The 12,480-nt window shown below is 33.3% G+C and overlaps 1 pseudogene; it reads right to left on the bottom strand.

The window, feature by feature from the left end:
* Positions 1 to 4,732: 4,732 nt before the first annotated feature.
* On the bottom strand, positions 4,733 to 5,252 carry LOC144456174 (ribonuclease H1 pseudogene; annotated as a pseudogene).
* Positions 5,253 to 12,480: the final 7,228 nt, after the last annotated feature.

Raw genomic sequence — 12,480 nt, 5'->3', positions numbered from 1 at the left:
GATCACAAGTCCATGTCTATTACATATAAAATTATAGAATTAGAACTAGAAGGTACTTTCACAGTTAAGTTTTATTAACTCCCTTATATCACAGATGTGAAAACAGAGGCATGGACATTTAATAACTTGCCCGGTATAATAATCTATATTTGACTGAGATGGGATTTGAACCAAAATCATCTACATTTTAAATATAATGCTACACAAAAAAATGCAATCTTTTTTCTTATAACTCTTATACAATTTATATTTTTCTCATGTGGAAACTCATTTCAGCCCTATGGACTGATGATTTTTAAAGGATGACCTGGGATATAGAGAGGCTAAGTGACTTATTTATGGGTTTACACATCTGATATTTCTTGCACTCTAGATTTGAGCTCAGTGTGCCTGACTCAAGACATGCCTTCTATTCTGTATGCCAAACTTCCTCTCTTAACTTACACGCATTTTAACAAAATCAGTACTTGTTAAATAGAATTAGAAATGCTCACTTTTTATTCAGAGAATAATAGCATGTGGAGACTTTTGTTGTTGTTGCTGTTGTTGTTCTTCCCAATCTGTCTCAATCAGATCTACTAAAAGCTTTATATTATCCATTTACTATTAATTATAGGCATAGCCATTTTGACTCATGACCATAGTTTATATTCAAATTATGTTAGAGTTCACAAATTTCAGAAGAAAATATTGCTGAAGTCAAATGAATTTATCACATTCTATCACAGTAGTTAGATAGGTACTGCCTGAGTCAGGTCATTTAGCCTGATGATCTGAGCCAATCTGTGTCCTTTACATTTAATTGAAGTTTACCCAGTGTTACTTGGTCCAGGGGTTGACAGGCTGCTCAAAAGGGCATATCAGCCACCCAATCCTCACTTTCTTTCCTCTCCATCCCCACATCAGATGCTCCAGAGAAAATGAATACCTATGTTATAGAAATGGTTGTGAGCTTGAAATCTAAGAGTTCTTTCCCAAAAGAAGTAAAGGAAAACAACTGTGGGATAAGTAGTTAATTCGCACATGGAAAAGGGTAGGATTAGCAATATGGAATCATAGTATGATTAGAATAAACTGTAGTAAGTTGCCTCAGGAGGATTAAATCTATGCCTCATCAGTACATAAAAAGTTATCACCGAAACGGTAATTAATTGATTCATATTTCTACACCATTGCATATAGTCTGATTACACACACAAAAAAAGTAGAATTGGTCAAATTCAAAAGGAGTTACAATAGCTAACTGAAGAAAACAATTTATTAAAAATTAGGATTGAGCAAGTGGAAACTAATGACTCTGTGGGACTTTAAGTATCAGTGAAACAAAATCAAAATAATGAGAAAAATAGAAGAAAATGTAAAATACCTCATTGGAAAAACAACTGACCTGGAAAATAGATCCAGGAGAGATAATTTAAGAATTACAGGTCTACCAGAAAGCCTTGGTTAAAAAAAAAAAAAGAGCCTGGACAGAATCTTTCAAGAAATTATCAAGGAAAAGTGTCATGATGTCCTAGAACCAGAGGGTACAATAGTCATTGAAATAATCCACTTATCACTTCCTGAAATAGATTCCAAAATGAAAACTCCAAGAAATATTGTAGTCAAATTACAGAATTATCAAGGCAAGGAGAAAATACTGCAAACAGTCAGAAAGAAACAATTTGAATATCATGGAATCACAGTCAGGATTAAGCAGGACTGAGTAGCTTCTATATTAAATGATTGCAGTGTTTGGAATATGATATTCCAGAAGGCAAAGGAGATTGGATTACAACCAACAGAAAAACTGAGCATATTCTTTCAGGGGAGAAGGACCTTCAATGAAATAGGAGACTTAGAAATTTTCCTGTTGAAAAATACAGACCTGAACCAAAAATTTGACCTTCACATACAAGACTCAAGAGAAGTATAAAAAGGTAAATAGGAAAAGAATATAAACATATACATATATATTTTTTCAATAAGATTCAACTGTTTACATCCCTTCATGGGAAGGGATGCTTGCAACTCTTCAGAATTCTCTTTATTATGATATTTAGAAGGGGTATATATAGACAGAAGGTGTGGGTATAAGTTGATTTTGACATGATGATAAAAACATTAATTAAGGGGTGAGGAAAGATTGTACTGGGGGAGGAGGAAAGGACAAAACAGAAAAAGGTAAATTATATCACATGAATAGGCATAAATACCTATTATAGTAGAGAGAAAAAAGGGAAGGAGGTAGGTATTTTTGAACTTTGCTCTCATTGATTTGATTCAAAGATGAAATAATATATACACTCACTTGGATATAGAAATGTATCTTACCCTATAGAAAGTAGGAGGTCAAAGGGGAAAAGAAATGGAGGAGATGGATATAAGGGAGGGCAGAAGAAAGAGAAGAAGTAACAAGGGAAAGAGGAAAGAAAAAGGAGGGGAGTTGATAGAAGAGAGGGCTGATTGGAGGCAGTGGTCAGAAGCAAAACACTTGTGAGGAGGGACAGGGAAAAAGGAGAGAGAAAAACAAAAATGGTGGGGGGGAGGATGGAGAGAAAGGCAAATAGTAATCATACCTATTAATGTGAATGGGATGAATTCTCCCACAAAATGGAAGTGGATAGCGGAGTGGATTAAAAAACATAATCCTACAATATGTTGTTTACAAGAAACACATTTGAAGGAAAGACATACACACAGAGTAAAGGTAAAAGTCTAGAACAAAATATATAAATATTCAGCTGAAATTAAAAAAAGGCAGTTGTAGGATATGAATGTAATGGAATATTAAGAAATGATGAGCAGATGGGATTCAGAAAAACCTGGAAAGACTTGTATGAACTGATGCTGAGTGAAGTGAGCAGAACCAGGAGATTGCTGTACACTGTAACAGCCACGTTGTGCGATGACTAACATTGATAGACTTAGCCTTTCTCAGAAATGCGAAGATCTAAGATATGTCCAAAGATTTCATGATGGACAATGCTATTCACATCCCAAAAAAGAACTATGGAGTTTGAATGCAGATCAAAGCATATTATTTGGTATTGTTTTCTTCTGTTTCATTTTGTTTTCTCTTTCTGATGGTTCCTCCTATTGTTTCTAATTCTTCTTTACAACATCACTAATGTGAAAATATGTTTAATAAGAAAGTATATGTATAACCTATATCAGATTGTGTTCCATCTTGGGGAGGGAGTGGGGAGGGAAGGAGTGAACAAATTTAAAATTCAAAAGTATATGGAAGTGATTGTTGCTAAATCAAAATAAATTGATACATTTTAAAAAAAAGAGAGGAGTAGACCTCTGAAGGTATGGTATTTGGAATATGGCATATGGCATATGGTAGACCTGCAAGAAAAATTGAATGGGGCTGGAAAGGAATGTACCTTTTTTTCAGTGGTACATGGCACCTACACAAAAATCGACCATGTACTGGGGCATAAACACCTTGAAATCCAATGTAGAATGGCATACATATGAAATGCATCCTTTGTAGATCACAAAGCAATGAAAATTGCATGTAATAAAGAGCCATGAAAAGATAGCTAAGATTAATTAGAAACTAAATAATCTAATCCACAAATTACAGTGAGTTAAACAACAAATTACAGAAACAACCATTAACTTCAAGAGAATGACAATGATGAGACAATATAACAAAACTTATGGGATGTAGACAATGCAATTCTTAGGGAAAATTTAATATCTCTAAATGCTTATATGAATACAATAGAGAATGAAGAGATCAATTAATTATGTATGCAACTAAAAAAATCTAGAAAAAGAACAAATTACAAATCCCTAATTAAATACAAAATTAGAAATTCTGAAAATCAAAGGAGAGCTTAATAAATTTGAAATCAAGAAAACTATTGAACTAATAATTAAAATTATGAGCTAATTCTATGAAAAACCAATAAAATAGATAAATCTTTTGGTTAATTTGTTTTTTGTTTTATGAAAAAAATATTGGATTCCTATTCCTCCTAAGTTCCAAGTGCTATGCTCAGTATTGGGAATGGATGGCAACTACAGAAAGACAGTCTATGGTTAAGTTCACACTTTGGTAGGAGGGAAGTGGAAGACAATGTACTAGAGAGCTCATTTGCTGGGTAAATGAAAATACTTTTACAAGTTCTAAGTCCTAAAAGTCATAAGGACGCACCAGAGGGTCAGATTACATGGCACAGAAGGGCATCTTTAGATTGTCAGAAGGTCAAATGATATCAGGATATTGTAGGGCATACATGCAGGTCAAATGGTAAAGCCAGTAAGTCCTTAGAAAACAGAGATGGAAAGGTTTGTTTCTTAGTCCATATTACCTGAAGGAAGAGTTGATGACTCACATTACCCCAAGTCATGTTAGCAGTAAAGCAGACTGGCTTGGTTTCTGGAATGATCTGGACCAAGAGTTCAGCAAGTCAAAGTCAGTTGGATAGGACAGAAATGAGGATATCTGCCTTTCTCTTATTGTTAGTATAGGTGAACAATTTCTATAGCTGTTTATAGTACACTTATAGTATGGTATATAGTATTTTTGTTTGTAGTATTGAAGAAAAATAGCATATAGCAAAATTGAGAAAGGATACGAAGAAAAAAAATTACCAAAGAGAGCAATGGAAGATAACTCAAACACAAGGGGGTAGGGGATGGGAGAAGGATAAAGAGAAAATAATTTGAAGATTATATTGTAGGGTTAAAGAGAATGACACTTTATCACCATCTCCAAGTATTGAGTTGAATCTTTTCACTTCTTTCTCATTGCTTCTCTGGCTAATTTTTGAGCTTCAGCACTGCTTTCAACTTTTGACTAAGCAGGTATATACCTCCACTCAACCTCCATGTCCTGAGTCATATTATCCAGCTTAGTGAATTGGTCTCTGTGGACAATATCTTTATTTTTACTTGTTTTCCAGCCATTTTCTTTCCAGTTGCCAATCCATTCATTCATACCTTTGGTGATAATTTGGTTATATGTGCATACATTAAGTGGGCGTTCGCTTGCTCATCCTTTTGGTAGCTGCTTCTAATGATGCTCTTTGGTTTGTCTGTCATCCACAATGTGTACCAACTATGTTTAGATCATGGTCTGGTCCCCAGTAAACACCAATACCTCCTTGTCCTCATTGTCTTCCATTATTTTTGCAGGCATGCTTGACATACATAGCGTTAGGGTCTGATCCCTGGTATGGTTGCCCATACTGACTTTCAGAGCCTCTAGCCTACCAACCATAGCCATAGCTCCTTGGACTGTGTTTACAACTCATCTCCAGTCTTTCTAAAGGCTCGATGAAAAAAAAAATAAAGTAAATCAGACCTTAAGAGATTGTTGGTTAATTTGATGAAAGAAAGGAAAGTAGAAAAACAAATTGCCAGTATCAAAAATGAAGAGGGTGGCTACAACACCAATGAAAAATAAATTAAAACAAAAATTAGTGGCTATTTTGCCCAGTTCTCTGCCAATAAATCTGACAATCTTAGGGAAATGGAAACTGACAAAAATATAAATTGCCCAGATTAACAGAAGATGAAATGTATATGTATATATATATGTATATGTATGTGTATGTATATGTACACACACACACACACACATATGTGTTCGTATTGAGAGAGAAAAAGAGAAGAGAGACAGAAAGAAAGAATAAAAGTGTTTGCTTGCTTTCTCCCCCACTAGACTACGAGCTTCATGAGAACAAAAGCACATTGCTTGACTCATGGTAACCACCCAAAAAATGCTTGTTGACTTAACTGAAAAGTTAACCTTCAAAAAGAAATTTGAGAAACACAAGTTACTATAAGAGCAATAATAATCTTCTGCATTTCTAAAGCATTTTATGGTTTCCAATGTATTTTTCTTGAAGTATTTCTGAGAGATATAATTAAATGCTTTTTAATTTTCCCTTTGTATTTAATATTCACTTTGTATTTCTAAAATTTAAAACAATACTTTTCACATAATACATGTTAAATAAATGTTTGTTTGAATAAATGGATACATTTTTACTAATGATAGAACTGAAGTTTATTGACAGCTAGTAAATATGAACTGTTATTAGTCATTATTAGAAGCCAGGTCACCTGATACCTATCCCTATACTCTTTCCATTAAATACACATCAAGGTACTCCCATTCCCTCCAGTCCTCTTTTTCCCTTCCCTTCCCTTCTTCCTAGATATGTTGTTCTGGGCTGGGCATTATTTGGACCAATCCCCTGACAGTTTAGGTTCAAAATTGTAATAAGACAAAGCATTCAAAGATGATTCAGCAGCTAACAAAACGAGATTTGCTTAGTTATAGAAGAACAAAGATATCCAACAAGGACATGGACTGAGGAAAGTTTGAGTTTATTCACCTGTGGAGACCTCCTTTCCTTGAATTCCTTGTCATGATCTTCCATCCAAGCATCAGAGAAAGCCTTGATTTCTTATGGCTGTTTTATATCCAGATAATTAGGAAGTGATAGCAATACCCTGAGCCTTTAATTACCTCAGCAACCAAGAATTAAATGAACACTTGATATCTTTTAAGTAAAACCAATGCAAACTTGCAAGGGAAGAGAAGTAAGGATAATATTGCTACCACACCTATGATTTCATTATTTAGGTAACTTCCTAGTTAGACACCTTGGCGTAAGAAAGAAGACAAGCAACTCATCTATAACTTGTAATTTTGAGCACTGTGAGGTTAAGAGAATTAACTATGGTCACACAGCTACATTCTTTTGAACTGAACTCCGTCAGGGCCCCAAGGAACCTCTTATCAGAAAACCAGATCATCCTCTGTGATCAAATCAGTTTGGTATTCACACCTCATCAGTCCCTTCAGCATCTTCTAACCCTCTGATTAGAGAACTAAACTTCCATTTAAAGAGCTCTCCAAGAGCAGCCATCTCTTTAATTCACATTAGTCTCACATCTTTGGACTGAACTCCATAATCCTGTTATGCTCAGGTACTTTTCTCTTCCACCCCTTTCTTTTCAGCTTCCTTTCTGTGTTATCTCCATCCATTAGATTCTAATGTCCTTGAGGGCAGAAATTGTCATTTTTTTTTTTAATTTTATATCCTCATTACATAACATAGTGCCTGGTACATTGTAGGTGTTTAATTAATGGTTACTGGTTGCTTTATTAACTGACATAGATACTCTATATCACAGGAAGAACTTAAATATACTATACTACACTAATTCCAGCCCTCTATCAATCTATTACCCCACTTCCTGTCATAGTGATATCTACATGATAAAAGAGCTTGGAAAGAATTCGTTTAGGAAAAAAAAAGAGGATTTAAGACATACACACTTTCATTCTTTTTCTTCTTTTTTTTTTAATTCAACATCTTCCATTTGATCTTGCAGACGGTAAATTCTGTTTACAATCATTTTTCTACGTGCCATATACAATAATATTTATTGATCACATAATTATTGTAATAGAGTGTTAGATTAAAGAATTGATTTATTTTCAATTTTATGTATCTAGATGGCTTATGCATAGAATATAGTTTACACATTCATTTGTTAAGTTAATATAGAAATAAATTAATGAAATTGTTACCCACAAAAGTCACATCTTCCTACATGTTAGTTATAGCTGCTGGTAATATTCAAAACACTGATTGGAATAAAAAGTGGAAAATAGATGAAAACAAATAAAAAGATCCTGGTGTCTCACCATTTCCATGTCCAAATGACTGGAAAGATTGACAAGAATGATATAATAAGAATGAGACATTAAGCTGTGAGTAACTTAACTGTTGCTCTGCAATGTAATACAGGCCTTCAATGTTCAATCTAAACCCAATTCCACTTGAGTTACTTGACAAACAGCATTAGATTTCCTACATTCCTAACACACAATCAAAATTATTGGGAGGAAATACACTTCACCGCTCTGCCACAAACACACATATCTAGCCTCACGGACCATGTGCTTAAAGTAGATTCAAGATGGAAGGTCATGTGCAAATTTATAGTAATGTCAGATGATAAACCTGAAATTTCCTAGGACTAAAGCTAGTCAACGAATTGAATCAAACTATACATTTACCTTAAATGCAGCAAGAACTTATTAAGCATCAGCATGGAATCAGAGAATGACTTCGTCAGTTATAACATATGTGACCCTAGGAAATATGCTTAATCTCTCTTGAATTTAGTTTAGTCTGAAAATGACAATAGATGACCTTTCACTACCTAACACCACTAAACTTATCTTTAGGCATTAAGTAAAGGACAGTATAGTGCATGATGAGGATTCAGAAAATATAATGGTGATAATTTTAAAGAGTGAACAATCTAATCTGGATAAGAAAATTATACAGAAAAGTAGGGTCTAGTATATAGAGTGCAGGCTTTAGAGTCAGGAAGGCGTAACTTCAAATCCTGACATGCAGTAACGCTATAATCACGGGTAAATCATTTAACCTTTCAGAAGTCAACAAATTAACTAATTTTATAAGGCTGATCACACCTGCTATTGAAACAGCAACTATTCATTCAAAGGGGAACTTCTCAATTTTGAGAAGTTTCTTAGCTCGGGGATTGTTTAATCAACCATACTACTAGGTACTGGAAGACTCATCCAAGAAACCAGAGTGAGTAGAGCCAAGGGAACTAGGCTCCTCCCATATCCCATGACATGGAGAACAACAAAAGGAAAAACCAAAGGGAAAGAAATGATTAATGAGACTATGGGTCCCTCTCCCTTTACAAGGCACATACACACACACACACACACACACACACACACACACACACACAAAATAACAACAAAAATGTAAAATAATTAAAACAAAAGTAATCACTAAAATACTTTAGAGCAACTAAATTAACCAAGATAACAGAGGGAATAGTAGTAAAAAGAAAAAAAAAGAAAACAGAAATCAAATCAGATGTGCCGAGAAATCTTTTAGTTTGATAGATGACAAACACAAAGCAATATCTTCAACTTATTTATTTTTTACATTCCTTTGTTTAAAGTAGAACTCTGAATGTTTTTTTTCTCATTCTCCCCAACCCGTTGAAAAGGCAAGTAATTTAATATCAGTTCTAAAACTGAAATCATGCAAAACTTATTTCCATATTAGCCATATTGCAACAACAACAACAAAAAACAACCAATAAAAAGAAAAAAAATCAAAGAATATGCAAAAATATCTTCACTCAATATTCAGTTCTTTCTCTGGAGGTGGATAATATTTTTCATCATGAATGCTTTGGAAATGTCGTGGATCATTGTCTTGATCCAAATTTTCCTAAGTTTCTTATTTTCCTTTCAATTTTGGATATATTGGTTTAGTTTATGCAAAAGCATTTTAATTTCATGTAAGAAAAATTACCCATTTCAGATCCCATGGTCCCCACTGTCTCTTCTTTTTTTCATAAACTTGTCCTTTATCTATGGATCTGACAGATATGTTTTTCATGTTCCACTATTTTGTTAATATTGTTGTATTTATGTCTAAATCATATACTCATATTACTTTATTTTGTTATATATTATGAGTAGTTAGTCTCTGCCTGTTTTCTATCAATGTACTTTCAAGTTTTCCCAGCAATTTTTGTCAGATGGTGAGGTTTTGCCACAACAGCTTGGATCTTTGGCTTTGTCAAACCTTAGGTTAGGATGTGTATTGTGTACCTAATCTATTCCACTGATCTACCCACTCTACTTTTTAGTCAGTATCAGATTGTTTTAATGATTACCAGTATGTGATATAACATGAAATCTGGTACTACTAGGCTGCTTTCTTTCACATTTTTTTTCATTTATTCCTTTGACATTGTTAAACTTCTGTTTTTCCATATAGATTTTTATTAATGTTTTAGCTCTATAAAATAATTCTTTCATAGTTTGAATATAATGACACTGAATAAGTAAATTAATTTAGGAAAAAATATATGTTTATTATACTGGCTCAGCCAACCCATGAACAATATATATTTCTCCAATGGTTTAAATCTTACTTTATTTGCATGAAAAGTGTTTTGAAACTGTGTTCCTATAGTCAATTAGTTTGTCTTGGTTGGTAGATGCCCAAATAATTGGTAATGTCTGCAGTTATTTTAAATGGAATTCCTCTTTCTGGCTTTTCTTGCTGGAGTTTTTCTGGTAATATATAGAAATGCTCATGATCTATGACTTATGACTTTATTTCCTGCAACTTTTCTAAATTTATTCATTGTTTCTAGTAGTTTGAAAGTCACATTTTCTACCCATCCCTGGACTTTTCATCAGGAATATTTGAAAATCCTCAATAGCATAAACACACACACACACACACACACACACACGCAGATAGATATATACATATCTATATCTATATAGATATAGATATGTATATATCTATCTGCGTGTGTGTGTATGTATATATATATATACATATATATATATGCATATATGTATGTATATATATATATACATATATATATATATGCATATATGTATATCCCTTTGCCTTCTGCAGTTTCTTATCCCAATCCTTCTGCTCCTTTAGCACGGTGGCTATAAATATTGTGTGATCCTTACTGTGTATCTATCACATTTGCATGGTTTCTTTGTGACTGACTAAAGTTTTATTTTTATCTGGATCTGGGAACTCAGGAAATTGTCTATAATATTCCTGGGAATTTTTATTTTGGGATCTCTTTCAGGTTTTGATCAGTGGAACATTTCAGTTTTTATTTTATCCTCTGGTTCTTGCATATTGGGGCAGTTTTCTTGATAATTTCTTGAAACATAATGTCTAGGTGCTTTTTTTGATCATGGCTTTCAGGTAATTGAATACTTTTTACATTATTTCTCCTTCATCTATTTTCTAGGTGAGTTTATTTTTGCAATGAGATATTTCACATTTCCTACTTTTTTTCATTCTTTTGATTTTGTTTTGTTGTTCCTCCATGTCTCCTGAAATCCTTAGCCTCTATTTGCCCAATTTTGTTTTATAAGGCATTTTTTCAGTGATTTTTTTACTTTCTTCCCCACTTGACCAATTCTGTTTACTACAGTGTTCTATTCAGTTTTTTTATGCCTCATTTTAGCATAATGTTATAACTGTCTTCATTTTCTCTCATTTCCATTCCAGATTTTTCCTCTAGCACTGTTATTTGATTTTGAAAATAATTTTTATTCTCTTTTAGGAATACTTGTTGGACATTTTTCTAATACCTATTTTCTTTGAAGTTTTGCCTATAGTTGTTTTGACTTCATTGTCCTCTTCTAACTTTAGGTCGTGATCTTCCCTGTCACCATAGTATCTTTTTAAGGGTCAGGTTCTTTTTTTGTTTGTTTGTTTATTTGCTCATTTTTCTAGCTTATTTCTTCATTTCCAATTTTATGCTAAAGTTTGTCTCTTTTCCTAGAGTAGAACACTCTCAAAGCAATTAAGGACAAACAAAACAAAACAAAACAAAACAAAACAAAACAAATTGCTGACTTATAAAACTTAAATGAAATAAAAAAAGAAAGTTAAAAAAGTTAAAAATACACATTCATAAGTAAAAAAAGAACATGGTACACCATCAGAGAATCAAGTGAAATGTATCTTTATGTGCAATGTTTCTTTCCCCACTTATAACCTCCAATGGCCTGTCACAGTAATAGCATAGTCCATGGCATGTTGGAGTCATTTAATAAAGGTTAACTGACTAACTGAATGAAATGGAATTGGGGATGTTTTTCTATGGAGAGAAATGGGACCTCTTTGGATTAGTATCCCTATCAATAAGATTCCTATAACTATGGGTCAAAGAATGTAAATTTGACTGAATAAAAAACAAACAAACAAACAAGTTTTAGCATGCTAATGAAACTGCTGATCATAGCTTCAACTTGCTAGGGTACAGATTTAATTTTTATAATATTAAAGCCTGTTTACAGTATGTAATCAGTAGCATTCTTCAGCAATTTAGGATGGATAAATAAGGCCTTTTATAGGAGAGAGACAAGCAGAGAAAAGGGCAATCATTCAAGGGAGAACAAATGAACTTCTGGGGCAATATTTACTACTCAGCTTGTAGGGTATGCTATCAGAATTAAAAAAATCCTATTCAAGGAAAGGAGACAAGTCTAGGTGACCAAATAACTTTAAAATTGTCAAAAGATCCCTTTGGACAAAACTTCAAGGTTGAGGTAACTATGCAGACAAAATTAGAGATTTTTCTTACTCAAGGACAAGTAGCTATTACAACAATAGAGCAGCCTATCCAATCTGCTTTTACTTTGTCCTTGCAAAGTTTATTACTTTATATTTTATCTTCTATAGTGGTTGGGGCTCTCTATTATTAGCTGACCAAATAGTGGGGGTGGAGGAGAGACTACATTTTTAAACCATCAAAATAATACACAACACGGTGATTACTATTTTTCTCCTCACACATAAGTTCTTGAATGTTACATCAATGGTAAGTGCTACCAACCAATAAAGTTTTGGAGTAGAGGATAAGTGACAGACTATGCCTCTATAAATCATGGACTGATATTGTTAAGTT

This window comes from Phascolarctos cinereus, unplaced genomic scaffold (assembly GCF_003287225.1).
Source record: "Phascolarctos cinereus isolate Bilbo 61053 unplaced genomic scaffold, phaCin_HiC Scaffold_3;HRSCAF=262, whole genome shotgun sequence".
In the NCBI taxonomy this organism is placed as follows: Eukaryota; Metazoa; Chordata; class Mammalia; order Diprotodontia; family Phascolarctidae; genus Phascolarctos; species Phascolarctos cinereus.
The sequence above is the reverse complement of the archived record's forward strand: the minus strand, read 5'-3'. Positions and strand labels throughout refer to the sequence as shown.